This window comes from Cupressus sempervirens, chromosome 5, assembly GCF_028749045.1.
Source record: "Cupressus sempervirens isolate cs-2001-9-10 chromosome 5, ASM2874904v1, whole genome shotgun sequence".
NCBI classification, from domain to species: domain Eukaryota; kingdom Viridiplantae; phylum Streptophyta; class Pinopsida; order Cupressales; family Cupressaceae; genus Cupressus; species Cupressus sempervirens.
Window position 1 is genome coordinate 383,238,080 of NC_143122.1, and position 18,621 is coordinate 383,256,700.

An 18,621-nucleotide genomic window follows, 5' to 3' on the forward strand; every position below is an offset into this window, starting at 1 on the left:
TGAATTAAGTAAAAAGTGCAGATCTGTTTCTGAAAGGTTGTCCCTTTCAAAGAACAGAAATAATAATGAGTTGCACTCTCTCAAGGGTGCTAATCGTAAAATTTTGTCTTTCACCAACGAACACTTACAGTAAAAAGGTGTGACCTCTCCCTCACATTGAAGGATATAAGGGAAGAAGATTCATTCAAAAAAAGGGGGCAGATCAGATCAAATAAGAAATGAAATATAATGTCCCCTTTCAAGACATCAATATTTTCTAGAAGTTAGCCTACAACTTTGGTCCTTGTAGGCTAATGGTGATCAGGGGACACTTTTGAGGGTGTTCTATGGCTCTGCAACTAATCTTTTGGTGCTTACATCAGAATTCTTTAGCAGTGTCCTAGTTTATTTGTGGTGTGCCTTCCAAGGATCATTCAAGACACTTTGATTCATGTTTACTATTTTAAGTCACTTGGATGTTTTGCTCATACTTAATTGTAATATCCGCCCCTAATGATAAAATATAACTAAAAGAATATATATATATATATATATATATATATATATATATATGTAACAATTTGATAAAAATATATATTAAGATAATTGAACAATAAAAAGATAATTATCTAAAATAAATTACACTTTAATGAATTGATATAAATAAACCAATGTTTATATCAAACACCAAATCAAATAATCAAATAGAAATATCAAGGAATTATTTGATGATCATTAGTAAGTACTAATGTATGAATGATTTAAATAATCAAATAATAAATCAAACATTATATTACCTAAATCTCTAAAGGCATTAAAAGCGGTGATTCTATTTACTAAATCACAAGCCAAACATCGTGACCTTTTACATGCCGGTTAAGAGCAATATATCATTGCGCACATTGTTCATGGAGAGTGGGGAAAAAAACTTAAGAAGAATTTACCTAAGTGACATCTTTATAATAAGCAGCAGCAAATGAAATAAATTAAGGAAACATGGTGGAAGTAGTGATGCGGATACCCGGGCAAGTTTAGAGATATATTAAAAAAGAAGAGAACAACCAAAAAAACTTGCCAAGGACGAATTACTATAGGCAATAAATATACAAGAGGAAATAAATAAATAGTCCCAACTCACCCGTCAACTAAGCAAAGACCACACCATAAGTATATATGAAAATTAAAGAGGTGGACAATTAAATGGGTTTTCCATAAAGTTATAAAAGGGCCCAATTGGAGCTTATTTGCATGTACTTGACTTGGTTATTTTCTCTTTGAGGAGTTTAAGAGCTTTGGCTTTCATTTACTGAAAATTGAAGACGAAAAGCATCCGAGTTTCTGAATGGTTTGGACAGAAAAACAAATCTATTTTTGGTGTGGATTCATTCAAAATTCACCATTGACTATATTTGTAGGTTTTACACCATTTGGAGCTTCAACTAGCTAGGGTTTGAAAGAAGGAAATCATATTAGCTAAGGTTTTAAGTTTATTTGCAGGTGGAAGACATTGCTTCGAATGCAGAAATTTATTTTCCAAGTTTTTCATAATACCATGGATAGATAGGTTTTGGCATGAGTTTTGTGAAGGATTTTGAAGATTTCTTGGATGTTGAAGGCTTGCTACAATGGTGTGAACAGTGGCATGAACAGCGCTTGCAGCAAGTTTAGATTTGTTTGAGAAAGGGGTTTATAGTATTTCACAGAAAAGTTGAGCATAGGGTTTGAGTGCTTAATTTGGAGTTCCTAGCACTAACCTTTGGAGGTGATCTAAGGAGCTATTTCAGGCATTTGGGACAGACTCAACCTTATTTCAGTTATGCCGAAATCAGATTTATATTCAGTTCATAATCAGTGTTATAAACAGCATCAATGCCTTTTTATTGGCAATTATGCACCGTAACTTTGAAGGCAAAATCCGATATGTCATTGTATTGAAACTCGTTGAATTCGGAAAGAAAGTCTTGCCATTCAGAACTATATCAGATGTCTAATTTTAATTCCAGTCCATAAACTTGTTGTTATTTCATATGTTAAATATTTTTGTAATTTATCAAGGCAAATTATCTATGCATTGAAAACTCACTGAATCATAGTTGGAAAACTCACTCAGCAACAACTCACCAAGCCCCAAAAAATTTATTTGGGAAAAAAATCAGCCAGTTTTTCAAAAAGACTCCAGAAAAACTCGAGAACCTAAACTGCTTAAATTACTTTTTTTTTGCAAACTTCAACGAGAATATGCATGTAATGAGTTAATTAAAGAGAATACAAAAGAAACAAGTAGAGTTTAGATATATATAAATGCATAGTGGCTAAAAAATCGCATTCTAATGGAGAATGTTGATGGCAGGAAGCAAAATAATAAATAGTTTCTGTTAAACTAGAAGTAAATATATCATAACAATCACATCTTCCTCTTCCCAACTCTACCAGCATATTGTAATTCTCTATTTTATATAATATATATAGGCTTTTTGCAAAAGTTTAAAAAATTAAAAATTAAAAATATATTTTTAAAAATTTTAAGAAAAGAGTTTTTTTGAAAAACTTGAAATTTTTTTACAAAAACTCGGCAATTAATCGACGATTTTTCACAAAAAGTCATATTTTTTCTCTAGCCGAGTCGCAATTGAATCTGGAAAAAACTTGTCGGTTAGAAAAACTTGGTGATTAGTAGAAACTCGCCGATTTTTAGGTGATTATGCCAACCATAGTTCAAAATCTCATTCTCTACCACTTATCAGCAAGGCAAAAAAAAAATTCTCACCAAATATCGGAGATAAATCGGTAAGTTCTCGAAATCAGGAATTTTTAAAATGACTTAAATTTAATTTAAAATGCATTTTTTTGCAAAATTCAATACGGAGATGCATCTAATGAGTCAGTAAATGAGTAAACAAACCAAACAAGCTGATCTAGATATTATATAAATGCAATACATAACAAAATCTCATCCTCATGTGGAATGTCGATGACTGACAGCCATAGTTAAAGACTCTTAAGTTTGAAGCAAACTAAACATAGCAAATTGTCATTGTAAAAAGATAAACAAATGCAAATGTCAAGTACAATATAAAATTAGTCTACATCTTACTCTTCCTCTTCCCAATAGCTCTAGTAAAAACTATGGAAGTGGGAAGGGGTCTTGCCCTAGAGTCCACTATGGCTATGGTTGTAGTTGTGTCTCAATATCCATCCTAGATGTAGCTGATGTTGACGCTAGCAATGACTCCTCATCTTCTATATCCTCACTCTTAGTGTCCCAAGTGTCCTCACTCTCACTGCCCTCCTCTTAAATGTCATCCAATATCGGTGCGAAACCACCTTCTTTTGAATCAATATTTTCTTCAAAAATCTCTTTGAATCCACTTCAAATCCACTTGCAATAAATCTACAAGGCCACTAAATGGTATCTCGTTGGGCTGCTCATGAGATTTTTTCAACTTCTCAAGAGAGGTATCCCACTTCTCGGCGAGAAGTTTCAAACTTCTCAGCTGAGATTTTGGCGCGAAAAACTTGTATTTTCTCACCACTCCAAACTTCTCGCGAGAAGTTGATTTATTGGCCACTTATTGGCACTATTTTGAACTATGATGTCAACTATGCACTGAATACATACACTACAACTCTGAAAATTGCATTAGAAATCAGAAAATCAGATTGTATGCCACTTGTCTGAAAATTTGTCAAATAACCAGAAGTGAAAAATTCAGGTCAGAATAAGGGTGGGATTTCCAATGAAATAAACAACAGATTCAAATACATATAATGTGGTATCGAAATGTATGCATGATACTGGAATTTGGATTATATGACAACCATGCTTAATTTCATTGCTATGCATATACATTTGTAAAACATGATAGACTATAATTAATGGCCCAGTCCTTAATAATCTGCTAATGCCTTCATAAGGATGGGAGACTTGTGTAGGGAGAGGTGGAATAGTTCCTTACAAGACGGGTAAGTCTCAAGATGGGGTAAGGACATATATTTATGAAGCCTTGAGGAAGAAGCCCCAAGATTGGTATGAACATGTGTTCCTGAAACCTTGGGGAGGCCTGCTTCTAGATGTTTCCAAGTGTCCTAGCATAGTAATTTCACCATCCTCCATTAGAGTTAGAGATGTAGCGAGGAAAAACCCTAAAAATGATTGTTTATTTATTACATTACGAAGGATCAGAACTATGATTTATAATTGGTGAAAATATATGGTCTAGTGAGCTGTGGCATTTACATCTATTAATAATAGTGCAATCAGAATTACATCAGTTTATTTATACACACACACACATTCTCATTATACATGAGATATTAGAATGCTCATAGCCTAATCCTTAATCACTTTCTATTGCCCCCTCAGAGGATAGGTTAGTTTTGTTGGGTAGAGAACAATTCCTCACAAGGTAGGTGAATCCCAAGATAGGATATGAACAGGGTCCTGAAGCCTTGAGGGAATCTACTTGTAACATGGTTTCCAAGCCCCCAGTAACAAGTAATTCCAGATCCTCCCATAGGAGAGATGTAAGGAATTGGGGCTTATGTAAACTGTCAAATGTATTATGAATCTTTAATTGTTTCCTAATTTAATTTGATTTAAATCAATACTGGTGTATATTAATAATTGCGAATTGGCAGCCTCCTAGTAGGGAACATTACAAAGACAGTAAATTGCCATTTCCAAAAGCAATCCAAACCCTAGTTGGGAAGTCTAGGGTAAATGAAGTAAAGTCCCAGTTGGGGACATTATATTCTAATTCATAAAAAAGAGATAGCAATTGCTCGGCTGGCCAATACAATGGCAGGAAGGGAAATCACCAAACCCATTAAACAATATTTCTATTGCTTTCTATTTATTTGGTGTAATATCTATTTTGCAAAAAAGTTTTTTCCTGGTTAGCGTGACTTCATTTTAATCAATTGAAGATCTGGCTGAAAATTTCCCTTCCACAATCTCCTTTCTGTTGAAATGTGTGTTCAATTCTAGTTAATAGAATAACATTCTTTGCAGAACCACCTTATCCAAAATTTTGAAGTTACAGATTGCTATTTTATGGATACAATTTTATATCATTAACTATGCGGAAAAATGAGAAGAAATGAACAGGTGAGAAACTCTTTTGCTATCATTGAACCGTCTATTGACATAAACAACATGAATTAATATTGAAACCTAAAAGAAAATGAAATTCATCATTATGTACCAGGTAAAAGGAAAGGCTCAGGGAGCTTTAACATTTTTCCAAGCCAGTTGAGGACTATAGCTTCAAGCTCAGTTGCAGCAGGAGATGTTATCCAGCTAAAACCAACAATATTAAAACCACCACTTAACATTTCCCCTAGAAGCCCAGCAGTGCTGCTATTTGAAGGATAAAAGGAAAAAAAATTGGGGCTCTGCCAATGGGTAATCCCAGGTATGACCTTATTCTGAACATCTGCAACACTCACATGAAAAGATCAGACGAAGAAATTCTGTATGTATTGAGTTACAAAATATTCAAGAAAATATTAACAGTACTGTCTCAAAACAAAGCACTCATTAAGAAATAGAAGAATGACAAATAAACTAACAAATGCCAATAATGTAAAACGTTAATAAAATTAGCCACATCACCAGTTAGAACATCCTCCAATGTTTCAGGGTATTCTGGAGCATTATCAGGTATGAGTGTTTGCAAATATCCAGGCTGTAAGAACGACAGATTACCCCTCTTAGAATTGCAAAACACTTGCTTTCTCATGTCATTATTTATTTTCTAAGATCCATGGTTTAATACATCAAATATATTGAACAACAAATAAATTAAGAATCATTAATAAATTTCTCAGATCAGAACATCGCAAAACCTTTCACAAATAGAAGAAAGCAAAATCTACCAATTAATATCCAATTCTCTGACATGTCCGTCCAGAGCCTGTTTGCAACTTTCAGCTACAAAAACAGAATGTCCTACAAACATCAAATAACCTTAAAAAGCAGTCTATGAGGAGCCTAAGACATTAAATGCCCAGAGCCTGTTTATGCACTACATGTATTCATGTGCATGTGTGTGTATACTAGATGCTTTGTAAGATATGTGTATTCACATATATGCTTCACAGCTTAAATTTGTGTGCATACTTCATGTTGGCATGTGCCAAGCGTATGCTTCATGATTAATTAAATTAAATGCTTAATGCAAAAAGTGTATTCTTGTTCCATGACTCGTGTGCATTCATGTGTATGATTCATGCCTTATGTGTATTACTTCATGTCTTATGTAATTGTTTCATGCCCTACGTCATGTGTATTTGCACTATCCCTACTCCTAATAGGATATAAAGAAATAATAGTTAAAAATATAAATATCAGAGATAAAATTAAAAGATAAAATAATATTAAAGAAACAACTTCATAAAGTAGTCGAATATCTCCTTATGAAAGGATATTCAAAAGTATGATTACCTTATGCTATGTGACGTTGTTAATTAATATAATCCAGAGCAAACATAAATCATGCAGAAAAGACAGGGATCTGCTCACAACAATCCCCTTAAGCAACAATGAAGATGTTGAGAGTGTTGACTTGGTGGTCAGCACCTCCTTAGAGATTTGTGTCGTAGACCTGGGTAAGTCTCAGCATTTGTATCGGGCATTAACAGTTCGAGATTTTGGTGCAACGGCAAATGCTACCTACAATTGGTATCAAAGACCTTGGGTCACAGGTTCAAGTCTCCCTTCAGTTTGAGTTGAAGGCTCAGTTGGTGCTGAGTAGGAGATTGTTGAGAGTGTTGACTTGGTGCTCAGCAATTTGTTAGAGATTTGTGTTGTGGATCCGGGTAAGTCTCGGCATTTGTATCGGGCATTAACAGTTCAAGCTTTTGGTGCAACGGCAAATGCTACCTACAGAAGATAGCTATATTTTTTATACAAAGATCAGACTAAATGATAATTAAAATCCTTTCGATGAAGTGCTGATTTGTGATTTGTCTCTTAAGAATAGCAATTAATATTAGAATAAGCAAAAATGAATGGTCAATAATCCAAAAAATGATTTTATGGTGAATTTGAATATCAAATAGCCATTTAATCAATACAGAGATGACATATTGGCACTGACTACTTAAGAGACTAATCAAATGTTAAGGAGAAGTCATTAGAATCCTACAATATTAAATATAAGGAGGTACGGTTATGAGACATGTTTTGGGAATGCAACCCTTACCATTATGACATGTATAAGATGTAGTTCGACTCATGGAAGAAAGTGTACGGAAACATTGAAGTTTCAGAACAATAATAAGCTCTGAGCTGGAATTACAGAACATCGTAATACATTAAAGTCAATCCGCATTCTGTATATACATACTATCACCAAATATTAATTGATATCATTATAGATCACAGGTACCTTGCTGCACCCCTGTCCTGGGTATGTACCAAAACTGGGAATCATTTAATTAGTAATACTAAGTAATAGATATACTGAAAATTATTATTAATTCAATAATAAGTAACAGATATTGAAAGTTATCATTTAATTAAGATACAAAGTAAAGTATACACTAGCATATGAATGCTATGACTTATTATTATTTTTGTATTTGAGGAGGGAAGTTAAGGATGAAATTAGGGAGAGGCTACGGTAAATTTCAATCAATAGGCTATTCCCAAAATAGGGTGGGGATCAGCAACCCTGAACACCTTGAGGGCATCGTACCAAGAAAGGATTAAGGGCTTGGATCTGTAAACTTTGAGGGAAAGCCTATTGAGGGTTGGTGCCAAAGCAACCTGATTACATCCAAAGCATCCTTCCTAAACTCAAAAATAATAATAAGGTAAGCATAAACTTAGTAATCATGGAGAATTAGATCTCTATATTTTGTTAATGATCGAATGTATTGCTTTCTTACTCGTGTAAATTAAAATGAATCCTATTAAAATTTGAATGAATCTATGTCTAACTGGCCTAAGCTTGCTAGAAGACATTACAATTGGTATCAGAGCATGATCCTGCCATCTTGTGGGGTACAAAATTATGCTAACGAAAATGAATCCTACTTACAAATAATATCAATAAGACTAGAATTATAATATATAGTTATATGTCATATGAATATATATTTATAATGTTGCCATACAAGCAATATTGATATAACCTGTCCCTTAATCTCTTGTTGTAGCCCCGGGAGTTGATAGTTGGTATTGTGTAGGGAAAGGTAGAGTAAATCCTCACAAGATAAGAGAATTCCAAGATTGGTAAGGATATGTAATTCCAATGCCTTGAGGGAAACCCCAAGACAGGTACAAACATGCAGTCCCAATGCCTTAAGGAAGCCTATTTGTGTCAAGCGCCCTACAAAAAGTAAATCCACACTCTCTATAGGGTTCAGTTAGGAAAGATGTAAGGAATCAAGGCATAAATATGTTTAACTATCCTGTATGTATTATGAAATTATTCATCGAGTTTCTAAGTTGAATCAATTTGGTGGCATAATAATGGGCATATGTTGCCTATATTTTATGTATGCTTGTGTCTTCATACACTTATGTGTAAACTCTGTGTATGCTTCATGTTTTCATGCATTAATGTGTATACTTTGTGCATGCTTTGTGTCTTCATGCATTAGTGTGTATTATTTGTGTATACCTTGTGTCTTCACATACTCATGCATATGTTTTCAAGTGTATGCTCTATTTGATTTGATCTAAAATAAAAAAATAATCCAAGAGAGATAAATCCAAGACATACTATCATACAAATAGGATTTTGGCCAAATTTGATTGGTGCCATTATAAGATGATCTAAGATCGTCTCTCTAGAAAATAACAAAACTTGTCTTAAGTTAACAAAATGTCAATATCAAAATAATGAGGAAATATTGAATTGCTTTAGGACAAGCAATTTTGAGGATGGTAGGACCATAATATCCCTCTTCCTAATAATAGGATATAAATAAATTATAATCAAAAAAGATAAATATCAAAGATATAATTAAAAGATAAAATAATAATAAAGAAATGGCATCCATCATAAAGCAGTTAAATATCTCCTTATGAAAGGACATCCAAAAGTATGATTACCTTATGTTGTGTGACATTGTTAATTAATATAATCCAGAGTAGACATAAATCATGTAGCAAAGACAATGATCTGCTCACATAAACCCCTTTAGCCACCAATGAAGATAGTTATATTCTTTAAACAATCATCAAACTAAATGATAATTAAAATCCTTTTGATGGAGTGTTCGTTCATGATTCGTCTATTAAGAATGCCAAATAATATTAGAATAAGCAACAACGAATGGTCAATAACCGAAGAAAAAAATGATTGTATGGTGAATTTGAATATCAAACAGCTATCTAATCAATATAGAGATGACATATTGACACCGACTACTTAAGAGAGTCTTCATATCACAACCGAAGGTCTCTTCAATTTCCAAAAATAAGTCTTCATATTTCAAAACACGTGACTCCTCACATGACACGTCTCTTCATATAATATTATCATAAATATTTTCTTCAGCTGTTGACAACTTGACACAATATAGAAGTATTTTCTCAATAGCAAAATCAGAGGTAAAGATCTCTATCACAATTACAATCTTCAATAGTCTAGATGTGTGCTTTATATTCCATGTGTATTTATGCGTTTGCCTCATGTTTTCAACATGATTAATTCATGTATTTATGATGCTGCCCGCCTTACATCTCAAATGTGCCTCACATCATGTTTGATATGTTTCAACATGTTTATTCCACAAGCATTTTAAGAGTACTTGTAATGTTTCAACTAACCACAATCTCGCACTCAAAATAAAAAGGGTGCATGGCTTAGAATATCAAGATTCTCTTTCTGCAAACATAAAGTAACATCAGGCACAAGTGCATAGGTCCGTCATATGTTTCATTGTTATGATCTAAGTTCAATAGTAATCTGTCATATATTTTTAGAATCATGCCTGATGCCAAACTGTCATTATGAACAATCTGACCTGACAACTCTTTAATGGTATAGGAAAGTTAAAGCTCACAAACCAAAAAAAATTGCTCTGGGAAGCTACAAAATATGACCAGTACATAGGTATCCATTGCTAGAACACCATATAGTGTATAAACCATTTGAATTATATGAACTCATACTATAAGTTCATCGTAACATGATGCAGGAGCATCAAGCTTGGATTTTTGTGGACCTTATGGTTTACACGATTGGAGATGTGTTCGAGGCATACTAGGCAACCTTGTCCTAAGTGCGCATAGAATTTGGAGTTATCATCTTGGAGTTAGAGTCGTTTTGGTGACTGTTGGTCGCATGTTCCTAATTTACTAGCAGACTTTGGAGATTGTATTCATGAGCTTTGATCAGTGGGAGTTGGCATGTGCGCTCTTGGATTTGGATCGTTGGATGGCACATGGACTTATGTCTAAGTGTGCATATTCTTATGTAGTCGTATGAGTTAGTTAGTTATTGTAAACTTGGGGCCTGTCCTAAGTATTTAATTTATGTTATGTATTTAATGTATGTAACCAAGCCAACTTGTGGCTTGAGGGTGTATTTAATGTGGGTATTTATTTAATGTCTATTATGCTAGGCCAACTTGTGGCTTGGTTTAGTATAAGTAGAGGGTCTTGTGGAGTCTAGAGTCATTATCATCATTCATCATGGAGAAGAGCAGTAGCTGAGAGAAGCAAAGTGTAGCAAAGCTAGTAGCTAAGTGTGGGTTTAGGAAACAAGAAGGTTGCTTAGTGGCTTGCGAGCACGAGTTGAGATTCTTCTTGGAGTTCTCTACCACGTTGCGGATCTGGGCTAGCTAGGATTTGGATCTTGCAGAATTACTATTGTAATTGCTTATGTATTTGGTCATAACCCAATAAGTCTTACAACTGGGCATATTGGATGTAAATTTTATGATTTTATTATGAGAGTTGGCATTATTTGGATCTAAAACTTTGTGTTATTGTTATTCTTCTGCTGTGTCATTATTTGTTGAGGGCTACAACATCTCCTCTAGGGATTCTCCTACCTTGCACTGCACCAAGTGGTATCAAAGCGAAGGTTGGATCTGGATGATTTGTCGCAGAGGGTTTGCCAAAATCTTGGAAGATGCCTCCAAGAAGATTGGACCCTGGAATGATTGCAGATCTTTATAATATAATGGAGACGAGGATTAATGAGACGATTGCTCGGGTGGACGTTGCTTGGTCTAAATGAGTTGAGGAACAGAAGAAGGAAGTTTTATGCTACTGGAGTTGGAGTCTACCGATCCAGAAGCGAGTTGTCTGGCCGGTTAGAAGACTTGTTCCACAGAGAAGAGGGCATGGCAAGGTTGAGATGGAAGTTGGTTTTGTTGATCAGTTTGAGGAGTCTGATGCGAAATCTGTAGAACAACTTGTACTTGTTGCTAAAGAGGTTCCTAATCTTGTTGATGTTGGGATGGAGATTGGTTTTCATGATCAGTTGGTTGGATCTGACATGGAAATTGTAGAGCATCTTATTGTGGATGATGAGATTGTTGATTATGGCAATTTACATGTGGATGAGGATTTGGATATGGTTGCTGATATGGATCTGCATTCATATGTGGCTGCTGAGATGATTGAGGAAATACTAGTTACTGCTGATATGGTTGATATGGATGTTGCTACTTATGTGGAGTTGGATGTTGCTGATGTGGTTGGGGATCTATATGATACTGTGGATCTGTGTTCCTGATTTGCCCAAGTTATAGGGATTATTAGCAAAGCATTATATTCAGTTTGCTCTTGGGAGTGAGCATGTTTATTGGGTTGCTGAGATTCATATGATTCTAATGTTTGTATAGATGAAGCATAGATGGTTGAGTTTTAGATTTGTTCTCTTATCCTTGATGGATTCGAAGCCTTTTGGTGAAGATGAAGTTGGTTGTGGAGATTTCTTTGGGCATCAAAGTATGGGACACGCTTTTCTATCTACCTGAGGAGTCTGATGCAGGAGCATCGAGCTTGGATTTTTGTGGACCTTATGGTTCGCATGATTGGGGATGTGTTTGAGGCATATTGGGCAACCTTGTCCTAAGTGCGCATAGAATTTGGAGTTATCATCTTGGAGTTAGAGTCGTTTTGGTGACTGTTGGTCACCTGTTCCTAATTTACTGGCAGACTTTAGAGATTGTATTTGTGAGCTTTGATCCATGAGAGTTGGTGTGCATGCTCTTCGATTTGGATTGTTGGATGGCACATAGACCTATGTGTAAGTGCGTGTATTCTTATGTAGTCTTATGAGTTAGTTATGCATTGTAAACTTGGGGTCTGTGCTAAGTATTTAATTTATGTCATGTATTTAATGTTTGTGGCTTGAGGTTTTATTTAATGTGTTATTTATTTAATGTCTACTATCCTAGGCCAACTTGTGGCTTGGTTTAGTATAAGTAGAGGGTCTTGTGGTGTCTAGAGTCATTATCATCATTCATCATGGAGAAGAGGAGTAGCTGTGAGGAGAGAAGTGTAGCAGAGCTAGTAGCTAAGTGTGGACTTGGGAAACAAGAAGGTTGCTTGGTGGCTTGCGAGCACGAGTTGAGATTCTTCTTGGAGTTCTCTACTAGGTTGTGGATCTAGGCTAGCTAGGGTTTGGATCTTGTGAGACCTTGCAAAATTACTATTGTAATTGCTTATGTATTTGGCCGTAACCCGAAAAGCCTTACATCTGCGCATATTGAATGTAAATTTTATGATTCTATTATGAGAGTTGGCATTATTTCGATCTAAATCTTTGCATTATTGTTATTCTTCTACTGTGTGATTATTTGTTGGGGACTAGGACATCTTCTTTGGGGATTCTCCTACCTTGCACTGCATCATTAAAAAACCTCCGCAAATCCCATCCTCAAAACCAAAATGGACAGAACTATTAATTGAGATAAAAGGTCAATGCGCACAAACCTCAATGAACTAGCCACTTATATATGCCAAGGACTTGAAAAGGGAACAAGAGATTCCCAGAAATAACAAGATATCATAGTCTAAGACTTATTCGAATAATATCATATTGAATGAATAATTCAGCTTTAAGATGGACATCCAATAGCTCTCAGTACTAAAGGTTTGACCTTTTGTTCGACAAAGGGATCTGATTTCCCAAAGCATAACTTTGTCAACCATAAACAGTACTTATCAGCTCACAAGCTGCTGCTCATACATAGTGAAACACCACAAGATCGTGTGTTCAGAATACAAAGATTGATTTAACAAAGTAATTTGTCTATGCTTTTATGCAGTTAAACTCCTAACTATTAACAATAATGTACAACCACCATAAAAACCATGGGAATCAGTGAACAAATTCAGAACAGCATATGGCCTCCATCTTAGAGTTGGCATTACCATTTCGCACTCTTAGCTGAATGTCTATTTCATGTATGATGGGTCAGTCATCAAAAGAACGAAAAAACTGAAGCACGCCTATGACAAGGGATTACTGAGTTCTCAAACAAGTTTATGACCCATATCAATCTGTGAAGAGATTCTGTGGTAGAGTAATGAGAAATCACCAACTAAAGAAGGAAGCATTCTTAATAGGACTGATGGTATCATCTTCTATGCATCACCATAATGTTTGCATCTAGGGAAGGAAGATGGCATTAAGAAAAAACCTCACCAATGAAGGTCATAGATGTGTGTCATGCTCCTAATCCTCATCTTAATATATAAATCGTTGCCCTAATATTAAGCAATATCTACAAAAGTAGGCAAGCATTGGGGCAACCTAAACCTTTACCAAGTGATGTGAAACAAGGGTTAGAGAAACATACAAACCATGCCGATTCTAGATTGTGTTCAAATTGCAACTAAAGTAATATCAAGTCGCACAACAATTATAAATTAGACCACATGATGATTCGACTATTGCTTGAGGACAAGCAATCTCAAGAAGGAAGGACTGTCATGTCTCCATTAAAAACATCAGATGCATACAATGAGGGTGTTTACCCTCGTGGGATAACAGAGATTAATTGCATATAGGAAATAAAGTATTTAACACAAAATGTAAAGAAAAAACAATCGTATTTATATTCATTGCTTGGTTACCATACACAAATGTATTATGTACAACCATGTCTTGATCAAAAGGAATAATGCATACATATAGTGTCTGAGGGGGTGCAGGCAAACCATCACACCCATGTAACTCCCTTGGGTAGACCAACTGACTAACTACCCAATTTCCTAACAACATCATGCCCCTCAAAAGAAAAAGTCGTCTCCTGATGACTTACAAAATTCTCGGCAACAACGCCAAATGGTTACCCTTGTGGGGTAACAGAGATTAATTGCATACAAGAAATAAAGTATTTAACACAGAATGTAAAAAGAACACAATAGTGTTATATTCACTGCTTGGTTACCATACATAGATGTATTCAGTACAACCATGTCCCAATCAAAAGGCATAATGCGTACATATAGTGTCTGAGGGGGTGCGAGGTGAACAGTCGCACCCGTGTAACTCCCTTGGGTAGACCAACTATCTAACTACCCATTTTCCCGACAACAAAGGGTATGCTTGGAACCATTGAGATATCATATTGAACTAGACAACAACAAAGCATCAGATTTAAAACATGGGCAAATTAGTGGTGAAATTGGAAGTCAATATGCAGGTCTCTGATGTCCTAAACAATGAAAAAACAGTAACAAGTCATTTTAGAGTTTTGAAGACCACAAGGAAATCCAGAAGAGTGCTGACCTCTGTGAGAGTGGATGCAGAAAACAGCAATGTCGTACAGTGTGACTAAGATTGCTTTGCAACAAGAACAAACTAAACCAGCAAATCTTTAAGGAAAGGTGCATTTCAATAAGGAAAGGTGCACTTAAACACTTGCTAATATAGAGGTGTAATCTGTGGCTGAGGAATGTAATTACTATAATGGCTCAAGCAACAATTTACAAAATGACGTGTCCCTTATCTCTTCAAAGGGAATGACCCTAAGAGATTGAAAGATATATAGTCCAAACAAACACCATAGAGGAAGAAGGGAAAAGGATAACAGCACTTATAAAAGAGAAAATCAGATTGTCATAAGCATCAAACATAAGGAAGAAAAAGGAATACAATCAGCATTTATTATAATACAGAAATCAAATCAGCAAGTTATCAGCAAGCATTATGAATATACCTTCAGCAATATCATGTAACAACAGGAAACAGAAGACAATAAAGCAGACCCAAGGATCATGGTAAATAGCAGAATTATAATCAGATCATCAGCAAGCATTACGAATATATCTTGAGCAATATCATGTAACCACGGGAAACAGAAGACAATAGTCATGGTAAATAGCAGAGTTATAATCAGATCAGATTCTCAGGAATCTGGCTCAAACCTGTTGTAACCTTGTAACAATCTGAATATCGGTCTTGTGGTATTATCAACACCTGGGTATTATTGTCAATCAATTATTTTTATTGTGTTTATTTACGACTAGAAATAGATGCATGTATCGATAATCTGTTTGTGAACTTCCATCATTATAGAAGGAAGAAGGTGTAGGCAGAAGAGGGACTATGATGACTGTCAACTAGGTATGCACCCTAGATGGATGTCTATGTTACCTATCACCAGGGCCAAGAGAGCCAAAGTTCCACTCTTGGGCCTAGATAGTCCCTTTCGAATGTGACCTTGAAATATGAATATATGATAAGGTCATGAAAGTTTTTAACTTAATTATTTAATATCATCCCTCAAAATAAATCATAAGGCTAATATTATTTAATAAGTTTAAAGTGACTTTAGTGGTGAGTTGAGTGAAGATATAATGAAGTCACTTTACTTTTATTTTCCTAACTTCAAATCATATTAAAAATGAGAAATAAAAAGAAGAAAGAAAGGAAAGTGAAGAGGCATAGTAGAGGGAGAGTCAAAAGTCTCTGCAGTGGGTTATAAAAGGACAATGAGAGTTTCATTGAGATTATGCTTGCTTTATTAATTTCATTTGGAGGAGATCTCAGAGCTTCTTGTTTCAGTGTCAGAAATCTGAGGAAGGAAACCTTTAGGATTTCTTATGAATTGGACAGAAACCTAGTTCCAATTGAAGGTGTCAGCTAGGTATCCCAGGTTGCATTTTTACAGAGTATTTCAAATTTTTGAAATCTCCACATCAGAGACGAATTTGTAAACTTTTCAGGTTTATTTCTAGAATAAAGAACAATGAAAGCATTTTATATTTGCACTGGATCTGTGAAAAAAAGTTACTTTATTCTGAACAAATTATTAAAGTCAAATGGTGATTGATCTAAGTGATACATGGAACATGTCCGGGAGTTGATTAAAAAATAAGTAGGGCTTCTTACTAGTCGTATTAGTAAAGTCTGGTTTACGATGTGGTGGACTTCTTTTTTGATTGAAGACTGCCATCCACAGGAGGTAATCACATGTTCCTGGAAACAATCAGTTGTCTAGAAATTGTTCTTACAGTCAAGATGAACTGAAATGCGAGGATGTTTGATCAGTATCTATATTTTCATACAGAGATATCAATGAACCCACTCTCTACTTTAGCAGAACTGTATTTGAATTTCCTCATTCTATTACCAACCAGCAGTACATCGTGAATGAATAAATGTAGCTAAGTAACGAGCCCACTCTCTATCATCAGTTTGTTGTTGACCTTCTTTATTGATGTATCAGGTTGAATAAACCATAGAAGCAGAAATCTGGAATGGATCAAAATTAATCCTTGATCGAACATTCTGTCGATTTATTCCCCCAAATGTCAGGGGTTTTTGGTTGACTTTGGCAAACAACTTTTTGTGGATTTTTTGGCAACTAATTGGCAAAATTGCCATTACTCCTTGCAAAAAAACACAATTAGTCCACGCAAGCTTTTTGCCAGGAAAAATCCTAAACCACGCCAAAAATTACCCAGTTTTTCTGTTTATTTTCTATGCCCTAAATCCCTAAACCCTAAACTCTGAATCTGATTTATTTTTAAAATCTGACTCCTCTTGTTTGCCAATTTATTCCCCAAATGATTTATGCTCCTATGATTAACAAACAGTATCTCAAACATCCCAAATGAACAATGTTATAACTGCAGATCTGAAACTCTGCATGCAAGGAGACTGTTTGATGAAATGTCTTTCAAGGAAACAACAATTTTACAGAGCAATTAGGTGTGGTATGCTGCAGTGGCCTGTTGTATAATAAAATCAGATCTGATATTCTGTTAGTTTCACTTTGCCACAGCAGTCTTTACAAGTTTAAAGAGTCCAGCAACACTTCTCTACACCACTATTGATAGTCCGAGGCTTGACTGATTTGTGGATAGGAAAGAATGTTGCATTAAGGATAAAAATTGCAAATTGGTTGAGACTTTTCATCTTTTAGCTTTACTTTCAGGTCTACCTTAATTCCAATTCATTCAAGTTCAGTCATTTTGTAATGAGAATAATATTGAAAAAATAATGCCATACACGCAAGAAAAACCTCCTCATGAAACACACAACAGCGGAATTTATTCATAATTAAGATTGGTACCAGTAGTGAGGTAGCAATGACAATGATGGAGTTCATCTAATAGTGCCATAGTTTAGTTGTGGCATTGTTGATGTTGCTACCAGGATTCAAACCTCCACTACCCTTACTGATCTAGTATAGTTGAACCTTAGCATTATGCTAGTGGCATTCCTGTGTGACTATCTGGTCCATATCTGGTCTACTTGCAAAGTCTATGCCTCTGTTGGACTGCTGTCCACACAGGTTGGACCGTTACACATGTTCATGTTGGGAAAGAATTTTGAACTGGTCCGCCCAAGCTGAAAATCCCACATTCTCCAAATAAAAGAAGAGAATAATTGAGATAATTTAAGCCATTAAATTAATATTACTGATAAAAATTTTTCTGGCTACAAGCCATGTGAAAGGATTACCACGTTTAGTAAAACTCAAGTGGTCTTTCATCAGGATAGATTGATGTTATATCAAAAATTACATGCAACTTATGCTTGTTTTCATGAGAATTGAGCTCGTTGGTCTAGACTAATATCGAAACTAAAATGAAAATTTGAAGTTACCTGGACTTGGCTTCGCACGGGAACTTGTGGATATCTCTGTAGTAGTCAGCAATAAAGTCTACCATTCTGTGAGCATTTTCTCTGAACTCCTCCACGTCAGATGCCCTCGTCAGGCTCCCATTTTCACTCCCTTCAGCGAAGCACCTTCCCCTGCAAGAAATCCGTACATACATTGTTAGTTCTCCATTCCATTGCATTCGTTTTCAATTTTAATTTCAGGCAGGCTTACATTGTGAGATTAAGCAAGAACGAAGTCGGAGGTTGTGCTGCTGATAAGGTAATACTGATACAATCCAATGAACTAGCAGAGGAAAAGATTACCAAATTTTTTACAATCTTATTATTATTCTAAAATATAGAAAATAGCTCTTTACTCCTTGGCTCCTAGTCGAAGAGGTTTTGGGCATGCTTGAGCGTGGACTAAAACTTGTTTGTGAATGACCTCCATAAAAAAATATATATAGAAAATAGATTTAAAATCTTGTTAAAATTTGTAATGTACCGAAATATTTTAATTTTTTTTTGTTATTTTTCACTAGTCTTCCACTCCCACTAAATGGCAACATCTATAAAGTACCTAAAATTGTTCATTTAATTAATTATT

General features: G+C 35.1%; 1 pseudogene across 1 annotated transcript in view; it reads right to left on the reverse strand.

The window, feature by feature from the left end:
* LOC149556373 (tryptophan decarboxylase 2-like) overlaps window positions 1-18,239 on the reverse strand; it is a 377,028-nt pseudogene extending 358,789 nt beyond the window's left edge. Inside the window, exons 1-4 of the transcript XR_016364544.1 lie at window positions 18,036-18,239; window positions 13,453-13,469; window positions 5,594-5,668; window positions 5,184-5,414 (exon numbers count right to left, since the gene is read on the reverse strand). The product of XR_016364544.1 is annotated as a tryptophan decarboxylase 2-like (transcript). The remainder of the gene's footprint in view (window positions 1-5,183; window positions 5,415-5,593; window positions 5,669-13,452; window positions 13,470-18,035) is intronic.
* Between the last annotated feature and the right edge of the window lie 382 nt (window positions 18,240-18,621).